Consider the following 14,036-nt stretch of genomic DNA (forward strand, 5'->3'; position numbering starts at 1 on the left):
TACCACACACCTTCCCCCACCCCGGGGCGGATAACTTCCCCTCCTTGCCCTTCTCTAAGGGTGTGTTGCTTTGGGGTGGGGGGAGCTCCGGAAGGTCCTGGCCAGAGGGGGGGAAGCGATGGTGGCGTCTCCACACCAGGCCTTGATGTTCCCAGCGCTTCCGTGCTGCTGCAGCTGCTGGGAATAATGGAGGTTGCTGTCTCTGTGTCTCCCTGCCTCACTGTTTACAATATGGCGACCTTCCTTTAAATTATATTTTTATTCTCAGCGCCATTTTGGCTGCATATATGACTTCCAAACCCTTGCAGCGCTCCCCCAGTATCTCAAACGTGGAAATACCTTCCCTGTGGAAATCCAGGCCTCCAGACTTTAAAATTGGACGGGTTTATTCCTTTCCCTCCTTTTTTTCCTTCCTCCTGACCCTTTGGACCTGCTTGTCTCATCCGTAGGAGTGACTGCCGTGAATTGGGGGCAGTCGGGTCCTCTTGCTGGGAGTTGCGTGGCTTTGTTGATGAAGGCAGATCTTCCTGCATGCAAATCTGGGTGCCGTGTGGGAGTCGAGGTGCGTGTGGAGGCGGTGGCAAAGCTCTAGTCGGTAGAGGCTGCAGCGGGGAAGGACTCTTGCTGCCTTCCCTCACAGCTTCCTAAGCTCTCGGCACAAAGTGACCTGCCAAAGGCACCTGAACTTTACACCCCAAAGTTTTTTCCTTTCTGCACTGGGAGCCCAGATGCATCCGAGGCCACCTTACCCGAATCTCCCCTTCAACAGTTGACACAGGCGGGCGGTTTGTGTTAAATTAGCGCAGCCAGAGTGGATAATGGAGTGGAGGAGGGAGCAGGGCAAGTCAAACAGCTGGAGCTCGGGCGTACAGAGTATTCTTCCTTAGGGGAGATTTTTTAACCACATTCCTTTCTCTCTTTCATGCTTTGGAGCTTTGTTTGCCACCCTGTTACAGCTGTCTCCTCTTTGCTTTTTTTTTCCTGTTGTTTTTTTTTCCTTCTTCTTCTTTTGCTTGGTGGTTATACTGTGTTTATATGCTAATTGCAGGTCTCTGAACACTTATTAAACTGATTGCTGATACCAGGAAAACTGACTGTGCGGTCACAGTTCTGTAGGGAGTGTCCCGTTAGCAGTGTGTAGCCAGACAAACCCGACAATGCTGTAGTGTGCAGCCATGACATCATCTCTCCTACCCTGAGGAAGTGCTACTGGTGGTGGTTGGTGCAGGTCCTCTTAATATTTACTAGGAGGTTACTTAATTTTTTTATTATTGTCCAGCCTTCTCGGTGAGCTTTAATTTAAGTTTGTTTTTCTTTTATCAGGCATAGTTGCTTAAAACTCAGTGTTTGCTTTCAGGTGCTGCTGAGCACATCCTGATCCTTCTCTTAGTGAGCTTGGGGCGATGGCTAAAACATCACGTTTTGAGATGGAGGAGCTGTGACTAATCCTGTAGAGTTTCCTGGTTGATTCTGAATCCTAGTTAAACCTAACCGTAAATGAGACCACTTTGTGCATGGCTTAAATCTGGCTAAATTTCACGGCTCCATTTGGCAAGTTTCTTATAGTTAGTGAGTGGGAAACAGTCATGTAAATGGGATATCTCTAAAACTTTGGCTGTAGTTGAGTTAGTTGCATTATAATTATAAAAAAAAAAATCTTTGGCTAACTAGTCACCCTTCAGAACAGAAATGGAAGGGGCAATTCTGATTACACCTTCTCACTTCACTTGTTGCCTTTCCTGGGGTATCTCTCAGCCAACCATTTTGACAGTAGCCCAAACTCTGCTGCGGGAGGTGGCGTGGTCTGGAGTGGCACAGCGCTGCTGGATAGGCTTTGCCTGAAGGCCTCCGGCTTGGGCCTGGTTCTCCCTCCCAGCTTGCCGGACCTCTGTCTGTCGCTCGGCCAAGGCCTTCAAGTGAACCAGGTTGTTTCGAAGGGATGCTCAGGTTTTGTTTTCGTGTTTTCTTCCCTCTACCTCCTACATCTTGCTTAAAGCAAACTTCCATTCTGGATATACACTTAGGCATAAAGGCAGCACTTGCAACTTCCTTTCTGCCTCCTTTTTTATTTAAAGAATAGCAGCTGTAATGCAATTCTTGTTTTAAGTCATTTGAATAGCAGTTTAATATACTGCTGGGTCATACTAGCTGAATTGGGTCGACAGCCTACCTGTTCTTTAAATATTTATTGTAAGCTTTAGTACCAGGTTGCATTTATTGTCAATATAGCAAAAAAAAAAAAAAAAAGCTCTTAATTGGTCTAGGATTTGTGATCACTTGATTAAAGCTGTATAGGAGAGGCCATATTATAAAAGAAAATGAATGACAGGGGTGTGATCAGCCCAAGTCACGCAGTCGGCTGGAGGCAAACCCAGGAGTTAACCCAGCTCAGTGGCCCATAAACTGGTTTTGTTTCTTCCTGTGTAGAGAAGGCTCTTCTGTATCATGTTGTTTAAATGTGTAGAGCAAGTTGGTTTCATTAGGTGTGTGGTTCTCAAACTTCAGCGGTTTGTCTTAACTTCAGCTTGGTACCTAAACCTATTGTCTTCTGCAGACAACAGAAGGCGCTCAACCAAAACCCCCAAAACTTTCCGATTCTGATAGTATTACGTGTCTCTGATGGTAAATAACAAGTTTTGTTGATACACTGTGGGAACAACTGCTCTCCTGAATCCATGTGGGTGGAAGTGGCTTCCCAATTCATCTGTCAGGGTGTCAGCTCTTCTCACAACTCCGTTTCAGAATTGCTAGTTCAGCATAAAACTCCTACAGGTACTCTAAGTGTCTGTGGACCGGGAGAGTTACCAGCCTGGCTGCAGATAGACTGGCTTGGTGGGAGAGATACAGGAAAGCGTAAAATCCCTTCCAGATACTTGGTTTCAACTTACTTGGATTAATATTGTAGTCAGGTGACTGTTTTCAGGTTTGAATTTACAGAGAGTTTTTTTTCCATCCTTAATAGTTCTTGAAAACAGGACATACATAGGATTTTTAGCTCTTAAGTCTGCTTTTGGTTATGCTGTTTGCCCATAATCTGCTGCTTTGGGTGATGGTGCAGCGTGCATTTTCATTCTGATATTCTGCCTTAACCCAGGCCCTTGGGAATGGTGTACACTCTTTCTTTACATGATTGAAACCCAATTTTCCAGTACTACTTCTATTCTTCCCCGTTTATATCCTCCTTCTGGCTATGTGATTGTTAGAATTCCGTGTATTTTCTTGAGCTCGTGGTAAACTTTGTTCACGTTGAAGTCGGTTTGCAAAGTGACTGATGTTGCAAATTCATTACAGCTTCGCAGAAGGATTAGAAAGATCCCTGGGAGAGGAAAAGTTTAGTTAACAAGCTGGGGGAGGGGAGTGACAACAGGAGGGAGAACTAACACAGAACGGTTTTGTGTTTGTTTTTTCTTTCTTTTTTTTTTTTTTAAGTCTCACTGCCCGAGTTTCTGGTTGGAGGAGCCCAAAATCGCTAACCTCGCTGAACGCTGCCGTTCAAGTCCCTGTTATATATCGCATGCTGCTGGCTGTGAAGCACTGCTAGCATGGCAAAATGACCTGAGTTGCCTAAAGCTGCCCAGCTGCCCATTACGGTAAACAGACAGTACTAGTTCTGTGGCACTGCCCAGCAAAAAGCCTTCCCTTAGCTGCTGGATCACCCCCGGCTGTGCTGGGAGAGATACGCTGCATCCATACTGGGGCCTGCTAGCTCCATCACACTTTTTGCAATGCTTGCCCCTTCGTGTTTATATTTGGAGCGTTTGGCTCCATTTCCCCTCTGATTTGGCAGTCTTTGCCGAAGTGCTGTTGTCAAAGAACTGGAGTAACAGAGCTGCAAAGAGAAGTAGATGAAGCTAAACTAGCCTGAGTTTTGCATGTTTTCTATGAGTCATGTCGGTTACGTGCTTTGCACAAAGAATGGAAAAAAGTTGGGTAGGACATCAATAACTCTTTCCCCACCTTATTCAAGTCTAAAACGTCCTGCCTTATCTTGGCATTTGGTCTAGCTTTGGGTGTTTTACATAAATATCCATTCTGTGGGGGGGGGAACATTAGCCTGTCAATTGTCTTAGCTAATCCTTCCCTTAATGGGCATCTTTGGCTGCCTCGGGGGTTTCAGGTGAAACTTTGGAAACTTTGAATGGTCTGAAGCATCTGCTGCTGCAAGGGGTAGCAGGATGTCCAGAAAGGTGCTGGAGAGGCTAACTTCATGCCTAACAGTGAACTACAGAGGAGCAGGGTTTCAGTATGCTGAATTACATACTGTCACTGGCACCTCTGGCATCTTCAAAAAAGCTTGTAGTTTAACTGCAGAAAGCTTTTGGTTTGAGGCTTTCTGGGTTTGGGGTTGTTTTTTTTTTTACATTAAATGACTGGCAAAAACCTACTTTAATGTTTATGTAATTGCATTTTGAAGATCAGAGCAAGCTGTTCTGTTACAAACATTAAATGTATCTATCTTAACTGATAGTTTGTTAACACAATATTGTTTTACGTATATACTTTTTAAAAAGAAAAAAACCCCAACTTTTGTTTTTATGTGTTCTTGGTTCTGATGTTTTGGTAGGGTTGGGGCCAGTGTAGTCTTGATCCTAAACCAGAAGGAAGCAACTCCGCTGGCTTGGTTTCTCGGTGCGGAGGGTAACTGCGCATGTGTCTGCAGATGTGGTAACATGATCAGTCTTGGCAGTTCTGTTCAGCAAAGTTGTACCAATGAGATCTTGTGCTCTCCTTATTTTGTCCTAAATCTCTCGATGCAAAGGCAGATAAGGTCAGCTTAAACCTACAAACTTAAGCTGAGGGCACCAGAGAACCATTCACAGTAAGAATTTGATGAACTAATCTAATTTTGGGACTTGGAAACCACATTTCTCACCTATGTGTGCATGCATGTTGCTCGTGTTAAACTGAGCGTGGGCAGATTTTGCAGTGTGGGCAAGAGTTGGTCATTCACATCAAGCAGTGGATCGCTGCTGCTATTCTCAACATCAGTGTAAAGTGGTAGGAGCAAGGCATTAGGATTCTGACAAAGTCAAGGAGGGGGATGTTTAACTGGTTAACTTACACTTTGTCTTCAGACGTGGCTGCTGGATGGACTAGCATTATCTCAAACATCCATAATGATTTGAAGCCTTTTAAAAAAGGGCACAGTGCCGTGACTGTTAATAAGGAAAGTTCTCCACTGTTTTGTCCTTTTGCTTGGGAAAGTGCCAGTTTTATGTTGACTGGGACTTGTGGAACTGAGAAGTCTCTTTTTTTTTGTGCTGCTGCAGGGTCCATTTTTGAGTTGACTCCTCAAGTTCAGTAGGATGCAGCGCCTTGCTTCGAGGTGGGGTTCACCCACGGCTTTGTTCGTGCTGCGCTGGAGCTGGTCTTTCCTGGTATGTCGGACCCGCAGGCATGACTCACGGGAGCCTTTCAAAACGTGGAAAGGTCTTCCCAGAGGAATTCCAGCTCCTCCAGGCATTTGCAAAGGAAATTCTTAATTGGGTTGGATTCGTAATACTAATCTGCTAATGACTGTTTGTTATGGAGATCTTAGCGCTATCTTGTAAATATATTCACCTTCATTTAGCTTGCCTTGTGTCTTTTTATCACATACAAGCTCAGTGCTGTTAAGATTGTACAGCTGCCTGTGGATCTTATAGTTGGGAATGGGAGGACTACTGTGTTTGTTACACAAAATCATATAATGCTCTCATAATTCTCCCCTCTCTCCATTTCTCAATGTTGCTTTAGGTGTGGTTAGTAAATGGGAAGTGGTAATGATTAGCATGTCTAACATCTGGCTGGACTTCTCTTACAGCGGGTATGGAGGACATCTTGGATGGGGAGTGCCCCCATACTGTTGTCAGCAGCAGAACTGTGAATTTCTAGTAAGAGTGAGGACCAAACATGCTTTTTTTTTTTTCCTCCTGAAACTGACCTTTTTGACTTAGGTTGTAGGTGCTGTTGTGATGGTGTGAAGAACACCTGCATGTAGGGCAGGGCTCCTGGCTGTCTCCCTGTGTAGGACAGGCTGAGTCAATTGGAGATTTCAGTCATAGCATCGATACTGAAACAGTTTTTCTATGTAGTAAAGGCACTAACATCAATTCTTCTGTTTATTGACCCACACAAGTGGATGTTGAACTGTTTTTGTTGCTAGACTGACTCACTGGTACGTGTCAGGTTCTTGAGTTTTTCCTGTGCTCTGGAGCCCTTAATAATCCTTGAGTCAGTAGCAAGTAGCAGGAATCTGCTGTGAAGAAAGTGAGCGGTTACTTCCAGAGTAGGAAGGAGGTGTATCTTCCTGAAAGCAAGTGTTACAGAGCCTGAATATTTAGGAAGTGCTGCCTCTTGCAATATCAATCACATGTGAGACGGACATACCTGTTTTTTTTAACCCGTCAGGAAGTAAGCTTGGACTTCTGAAAATGCTAATGTATCTGAGAATATAATATGGCTTTGTCATAGGGGTATGAAGTACTGGATTTGAAAGAAGTGAGCGTAAGCAAAAAGTGTCTTGCCACGTCAGGTTGCTGGCTAAACTTGTGATTTTTGTGACACAGTCAGATTGCTGGAGCTGGCTTTTCCTACTTATAGTAGTCGTTCTATGCTGTCTCCAACTCCACTGCTCACTAGATGTCTGCCCAGCTTCCTCAAAGGAATGCTGCAGTATCTAGTAACTCTGTAAGCTGAGTAAAAATAGTGTTGTATCTTCTTTTTAATAAAGGGGTTGACAGATATCAGTTGTAATGCAATTACATACCTTTTTAGGGTATGGAGTAAATGCTCCCTATAGCCAAAAATGAAGAAATTCTATAAATCATTCTTCCAGTTGGTGCATCAGATCTTGAGTACAAAAGGCAAAGAGCATCTCAGCCAGCTGGGGGAAATCTAGAGCCTGAACCCAACTCTAACCTATTTCTGCTGACGTCTGCTCTGCACGAGTCACTTGAAGAAAACTAGATGGAGTTGGAGATTATCGACTTTGAACCCTGCAGAAAGCAGTGGCCTGAGGATGCAATTTAGCAGGCTGAAAACCCCATGCTGAATTTCTGGCAAGCGCTAGCGATTGGTGTGAAACACCTGCCTGTACAGCCTCTGACTTTAGGCAAGGCATCATGTGAACTTCCCAGTGATCTCCGTCTCAAATAGCAACAGGAGCAGCATATGAAGGTGATGGGAAAAGGCAGAAAAGAACGTATACCCTGCTTTAAGGGGTTTTTTGTGGATATTTCTATTGCTGCTCTTTTCCCTCTCTTCCCCAGTGTTCTTGGGAAAGCCTGGTCCACATGTAGGTGTCAGAATTATACTTCACTTGTGCCTGTGTGAAGACAAATTCATACTTTTGCTTTTATGGGTCTGTCCTTCATCCTCTTCTGATGTGCTGCTTTCCTTTTTTCCACCTTATGGCTTCTGTCCTTTCACCCCCGTCTCCTTTGAACATGTTCAGTATGGCTAGGGCTGAATGTGTTCACTTTTCAGAAACCTCTCAGACCTGTGTTTTGATTATTTTTTTTTCTCCACCAGAGATGTCTCTTCACTTATTGTTCTTTTAAAGACAAAATTGGATGAAGTGATTCTCACTAGAGCTGTCTTGTTCCTCAGCCCTCTTTCTTTTCCCTGAGGCTGCCCTATGTGTCATCCTGCTTTGAGAAGATGACTTCTAATCTGTTAAGAAGCTGGTGCTGTAAAGATCTGAACACTTAATAATGAATCTGGACATTGAATTCAGGCTATTGTTACTATTGTCTGCAGTACAGGCATGAGTGATGCATGGGAAAGAAATGGGAGTCGGGGTGTGCAGAATGCCTGAATTTCTGGGTCTGACCCAAATTTTCCAAAGTCAACAAGTCTTCCTATTGACTTCATGATTTCTGCTTATAAATACAAAGTTGGACGGTTGCCTAGCAGATATGTCCCAAATATCAAGAGTTCATAAAGAACCAAACTGATTTATAAAAAAAAAAAGCGAAACAAACCCTCAGTGCGGTACAGGTGGCATTATACATTTTTTTATGCTTGCTTATTTATATAGGTATATACTTGGGGTTTTTATATGTATACAGAAGTCTAATATCTTAAAAAAACAATACTTCCTTTAATTTTTTCATCAGCTGTTAATGATGCTAATAACTAATGGGTTATCTAGAGAATGGTCTCTGTGGGCCATGCTCTTTCTATAAATAGAAGTCACTAATTACTTCAGGTGATCACATGTTTACATGCAGCTTATCCAGTTTATTGGACTGTCCTGCTTGTCAGGTCTGAGGCAAAAAAGTTCTACTTCATCAAGTTGGAGGGAACTTTTTCTGATTCCCCATGAGTCTCAGGATTGCCTGCGCAGGAGTGCACGGGGAGGAGGCTGGACCCCTGGTGACAAGTGGGAAGGGAAGCGAGGTAAGGTAGATAACACGTGCTTCTATGAGGTTGTACTTAGCTCTCGCTTCCCAGGATGAGACTAGCGGGAGCAGTTTGAGGAAGGGTACAAGTAAATAACTTCACTGGCTTCAAAATTCACAAAATACTCTAATTCACAATACACTAGCACTTTGGCTTGTGAAACGGTACCTGGTTCTTAGGAGCATCGATCATAGTACTGCTGCCAGAGACTTGAGCCGCTAGTCAGCACAGTGTTCTACCCTTGCAGTGTTGAACACTGGCTGTTTTAGAAGATAGAAATAAGCACACAGTGAATTAAATTTTGGGATCTAGCATACCGGGTGATAATACTTCTTAAACTCTTTTAAGAGTTCGAGTCTTCCTCTGTCCTTGTACTGGTATGTGGACAGATTATGTTAGCGTACCTTTATTTTATCTTTGCGTGCGTCTTGTTTCTCACTGTTTGGCCATATAATGGTGTTTTAATCCTGCTTCTGTTATCTTGTCTGCTGCTGAACCCTTATTTCCAACTCTGGCCATGCTGTTGGAAAGATGCATGCTAAGCAGATGCAGTGTTCCAGATGATGGGATAATTGGTGACCTGTGAAATGGTCATTTTAGTTCCCTTCCTTGCATAGTGGCAGCCAAAATAATCATGTACTGACCTGTCCAGTGATGTCCAGGTCTTCTTGCTGAATGTTACTAATTTAGAACTTCTTATATGCATGCTCAAGACTTTCACTTCAATGTAAACAAAGTTACACTGCCTGCTATCAATTTTTTTTTCCACTAGTTCCCTCAGGAGTAGTTGCACCGCAGATGATGCTCCGTAGTTGATGTGAATTGCACTACTGGCTTCAAGTAGGTATAACTTATAAAATATGTGAGCCTAATTGGGACCAAAGTGTCTGAAACTCTCTTAGTTTTAAGGTGATTGGGTCATGCTTAGAGGTCTGTAAAGAACAAAAATTATGCCTGGCTTATCTGAAGTTTGGTGGTCTCTGCATTGGTGCTTAAGAAATCTTTGGCTTCATTGGGAAGATTGTTTCTTGTGCTCCTGAGTGTCGCGACTTTACCCATGTTAATGAGCAGAACTTGTAGACCCTCGCTGAGTAGTTTGTGCTGAGGAATAATCCTGACACTACTGGAATAGAGGAGAGAACCGACAGTATTCCTAGTAACCATCTTTAAGGTAATGGAGTCTGACTTCTGTCTTCAGCAAATAGTAAGCTCTTTGTTGATCCAAGAGCTGCAATAGGAAGGTAAGAGAGTTGCAGTGGGGAGGAACTTGAAACAGGCTGCAGCTGTTAGCTTGTTTTGTGTGTTTTTATTATGTATAAGGTAAAGGCTCTGAGCACTGGGTTCCAGGTGTCCTCCTCCTGCAGGGTTTTGGAGCAGCTGTGAACAGAAGTGTGTAACTTGGGCCCAGTAAAACTGTTTCAAAGAACTGAATTTGTAAATGATGCAACTTTCTCTGTTTCTCAATGGGGCTCTTGTGATGCGCTGACAGTGAGGTTGGTTTCCTGGTTTGTTTTAGTTACGGCTGCTATTGAGGCCCTGCTGTAGGAAGCCAGGGAGCCTTGTTCTTTATGAAGCTGGTAGAACAGCTGTAGCTCTATCCATCATTGGGATAAATAGGAGTCCAGTAGAAGAGCCAAAAGCTTTCTTCCTTTATCTAACTGGCAAACATAACCAGCATCCTTCCTTATAAGCCTATCATTGAGTCTTGGTAAGTTAAGTAGAAGATTTCTGAGAAGGAGAGATGTTCTTGCCTACATTTTTTCGTGGGGTTAATATTTTGCCCTGCACAGAAAAAAATACATAAGTCCGATTGTTGAAAACAGAATACATCAAAGACCAGTTGTTCAAGAAGGCTTCACCAAACACTGGTTTGTTTTCCTGCCACCATTATCCCAGCCTGATAGCTGGCTGCAGCCTTGGTGGGTCCAGAGCGTGCTCTTAGTAGTGTCAACGTGCCTTTGATGCAAGATGGCCACCAGGAATGCTGAGTGTAAATAACTTCAGGTTTGCTTATAACTGGTTCCTTTGAGAGCTATGGCCCAGTTTGTATTGAAGAAGGTGCCATTCCTTTGAGCATTTGTTTACTTATTTATTGAGGTCAGCAAAGTGAAGAGTGATTACAGGATTTAGACTAACAACAGGCATCTGATGTATGAGAGCTCCAGAGTGTGAAATTGAAAAGCTAAGTGGCTTCATGCTATTGTTTGCTTGATAAAAAGTCCTGATATATGGATGACTCTTGAAGATTTTTTTTTTCTTCATCACAGCCATTTAAATTTTATTTAAGGGAGGCTTTGCTTAATGTTCTGACCATAGGAGCTAGTCCAACAGTTTACAAGAGCAAGTCTTGACAACACAAATCTGGTATGAATTGCAGGAGATGCTGCTTAACTTTTTTAGAAAAAAGTCACGAGACTAGTATTATGGCAAGTGACTTTGTATCAGCGTAGTGGATTTTGAATAAGCTGTGATAAACATCTCCTTTAATTTTCAGAGGCTTTGTATGAGTTGGTATTCCAGGTGTTTGTATAGGTATTAACTTTGAAAGTCAGCCTCAGTTTTCAGAGCTGTCTTTGTCTTAAACTCAGAAATACGCTCTGTTGAGCAGATTTGATTTGGGTGACACCAAACCTTCCAGGTAAAATAGTGCTGGCCACCACTCTTGCCTGTGATGACAACAGGGGGAAACTTTCTGAAACAAAGGCTCAGCGAAATTGTACAGAACAGTACAACTGATTGGTGTGTAGTTGAAAGGAGATATGTTGTAACTGAAAATAAAGTTGGTGCTGTACAATTCCAGGTCCTGTTGGCAGCAAACACTAACGGCTGGAGATCTGCATGCTAATGAACCTATGAAAGATAGGGAGAAAACAGCCATGGTGCTCTTGCCAAAGTGCTAATTCTTACCTTGGTTATGAAGATCAAGTATCTTGTTCAGATTTAAAAATCAGTTTCTCTTATGCTTACGGTAAAAGGTTGAAGAATGTGGTCATAACTAGTCAATTAAAACAGCATTCTTTAGTGCTTCCCTGGCTTTATGCTAAGACCCAGGAAATGCTCTCTGCTTGCAGAGAGGCCAGCAGTGCAGGAACAGCATTCATCAGTCTTTGTTAGTGCAGCGAGCTGCCTTGATGAACAGTTCATTAACCAGGAGAAGCAGAATCAGTCTTTTAATACACTTGCTATAGCAGTTAGGCCCTGACAGCGAGCAGAAAAACTCAGCTCTCTGACTAGCCTCCTAAAACCTTGCTGCTGGTCTGAAACTAATCTTTCATCTTTCGCCCTCCTTCCACAGGCCTTTGGGTAGCAGCATTCATTAAAATGCTTCTCTAAGCTGTCATCTAAGAGTAGTGTGTCTGTAGGATCTCATTGGTTTTGAGCAGATTGTTCAAACATAACAAATGGGACAATAACATAAACACTTAAGAAGAAACCTGTTCTAACTCTTCTAGGCATCTCTTAAGATTCACCGTGGTATTAATTGTTTCATTGTAAAATGAGTAAGATTGAGGTAACAGTTAAAACAAATAACCGGAGGCATCTGGCAGCGCGTGGATCCCTGGCAGGCCGTGTGTCCATTGGAATGGGGCAGACGTGTTTCCAGCAGTTCAGGCACGCTCGTCGGTAGCTTCAGAGGGCTAAAATTCACTACAAACAAATCAAAGTGTGTGGGGTTTTTTCCCCGGGGGTGTTGGGAAGGGAGGAGGGAATAGGCCAGATGAATCCGTACTGGCTGTAGCTGCATATTTAAGAGCTCGGTTTCCGGCAGGAGTAAAACCTGGACTTGCAGGATCCACCTTAGGACTCAGAGTGGATTTACGCTGCAGCAAGCACAGGAGGATCATTTGTTACTCTCCTCCTTCCATCCCCCTTCCCTGCTTCCATTAGCAAAAGATTAGTTTGGGGCAGGGGGGAGTTATTTCAGCCAAACATTTGAAGCTTCCTGTAAAGCAGCCAGTAGTTGAGGCTTTGGTGCTCTCGTCTAGAGCCTGATCTCTTGTTCATCCAAGTCCTCCAGGAAATGAGAAACATAAGCTGCAGGTATGTTTGAGCATATATGCAGAGCACTGCATTTCTGGAGCGCCTGGAACACAGAGGACTCTGAAACTCTGCACTCCTCAAAATGGCTGCCAGATGTGTTGGCTCTACTGAATTCCCCGGAGCCTGACACCAGAAATGCTGAGGTTATTACCACTTTGGTTCTTGCTGTGTTCTTCCTTCAGTCTTCCAGGCACAGTGTTGCAAGACCGAGTGTGACCCTGGGTGGCTGCAGTACCTGCAGAGGCTTTCTGTTGGCATACTGGTGTGCTCGGGGCAGGGCTCACTGGGACTCTGTTTAAACACAGGAAGCATGTTTGTTTTTACAGCTCAGGCTTGGGAGCCTGGGCTGGAATCCTGTGCCATTTCCCCGTGCTAGGAGCAAGATTCTCGAGGAAGACAGCCTCTCCCTTTGCTGCAAAGCACAGCTCTTACTGGCCAACAAATCTGCATCTTGCCCTCTCTGGCTTGCCACTGCCGGAGAGTTCTTACAGCTTAACTTGGATTTGTTTTGATATTTGTAGGTGCAATAAACAGTATAGAGACTCGTGAAGTGAACACAGTCTGGCTGCCCATGCTCGCGTGGCTTCTTGGGCCGGTCTTCTAAGCTCCTTGCTAGTGTGGCTGCACTGCTGCTTGGTCACCTTGTAACCCAGTCAGTCCCCGCTGGATCCCTTGTAATCCGTTTCCCGGTCAGTGGGAAATGGAGCTTCCAGGTCCTGCAATAGCATGTCTACCTGTTGAGTGTTCAGCACAAGAGAGTAGACTCGCTATGGAGCTGTCTCTAGCATCAGTACGCAGAACTTTTAAAAGCGTATCTTAAAGCCATGCTGTGTGGTAACTGGCTGTTTATCTGACAGCATGTATGCTTTTCCTGCAACAGTCAGCAGTTTGCTAAAATAACAAATCTTAATGATAAAAAGGTGTTGGAAAGTACTTGAGCTAGTAGTAGGGTCTGTAAGGAAAGTGTATCATCTAACATATGCTGCTCTGCGTTTAACTGAGGAAGAATGTTTCTCAAAATAGTCCTCCTTATCCCTTCATCTAATTTGCTTTGGTTTATTTCTAGCATCAAAATGAGAATGTGATTTCGATGTGATACAGCTTTTATAGTAAGTGCAGATCCATGTGAGTAGGATGTATCTTGTGCTTCATAGCCAAGGCAAGCTGTATACGGTGACACTTTTAAGAGTATTTGGGTTTTCTTAAGATAGAAAGTGGTTTCCACCATTAAGTAAGTGTGCCCAGGGATGGAGTACATGGGAAGCAGTGGGCAGACTTCATAGTAGCTTGTTCAGTTGGCCTCAAACTGCAAATTCAAAGGATGGAAATGCCTAGATATGTGACTGTGCTTGCTGCATGGGAATCTGTGTGATCTTACATGGAGTGATTAAGTTATTTAAGGAGGCGTTGGTGCTGGGGGGAGGTATACAAGTTGCACACAAGTGAATCTTCCATTTATCTTTGCTATTCAATTCTAAGACTGTCCTCTGAAACCATGGAGCATGCTGCATTGTGGAGATGAGATGGGTGTCATGGAAGACTAGCATCTTAGAGGTGTCTTGCTACGTGGATGTATGGGGGAGCAAAACTGGGGAGCACCACCGTAAAGA

The 14,036-nt window shown here is 43.7% G+C and overlaps 1 protein-coding gene across 2 annotated transcripts in view; it reads left to right on the forward strand.

Annotated features, from left to right (window-relative positions):
- PHF12 (PHD finger protein 12) overlaps positions 1–14,036 on the forward strand; it is a 33,229-nt gene that overhangs the window by 1,386 nt on the left and 17,807 nt on the right. The gene's annotated exons all lie outside the window — the stretch shown is intronic.

The sequence above is a fragment of the Haliaeetus albicilla genome, chromosome 9, assembly GCF_947461875.1.
Source record: "Haliaeetus albicilla chromosome 9, bHalAlb1.1, whole genome shotgun sequence".
Classification (NCBI taxonomy): domain Eukaryota; kingdom Metazoa; phylum Chordata; class Aves; order Accipitriformes; family Accipitridae; genus Haliaeetus; species Haliaeetus albicilla.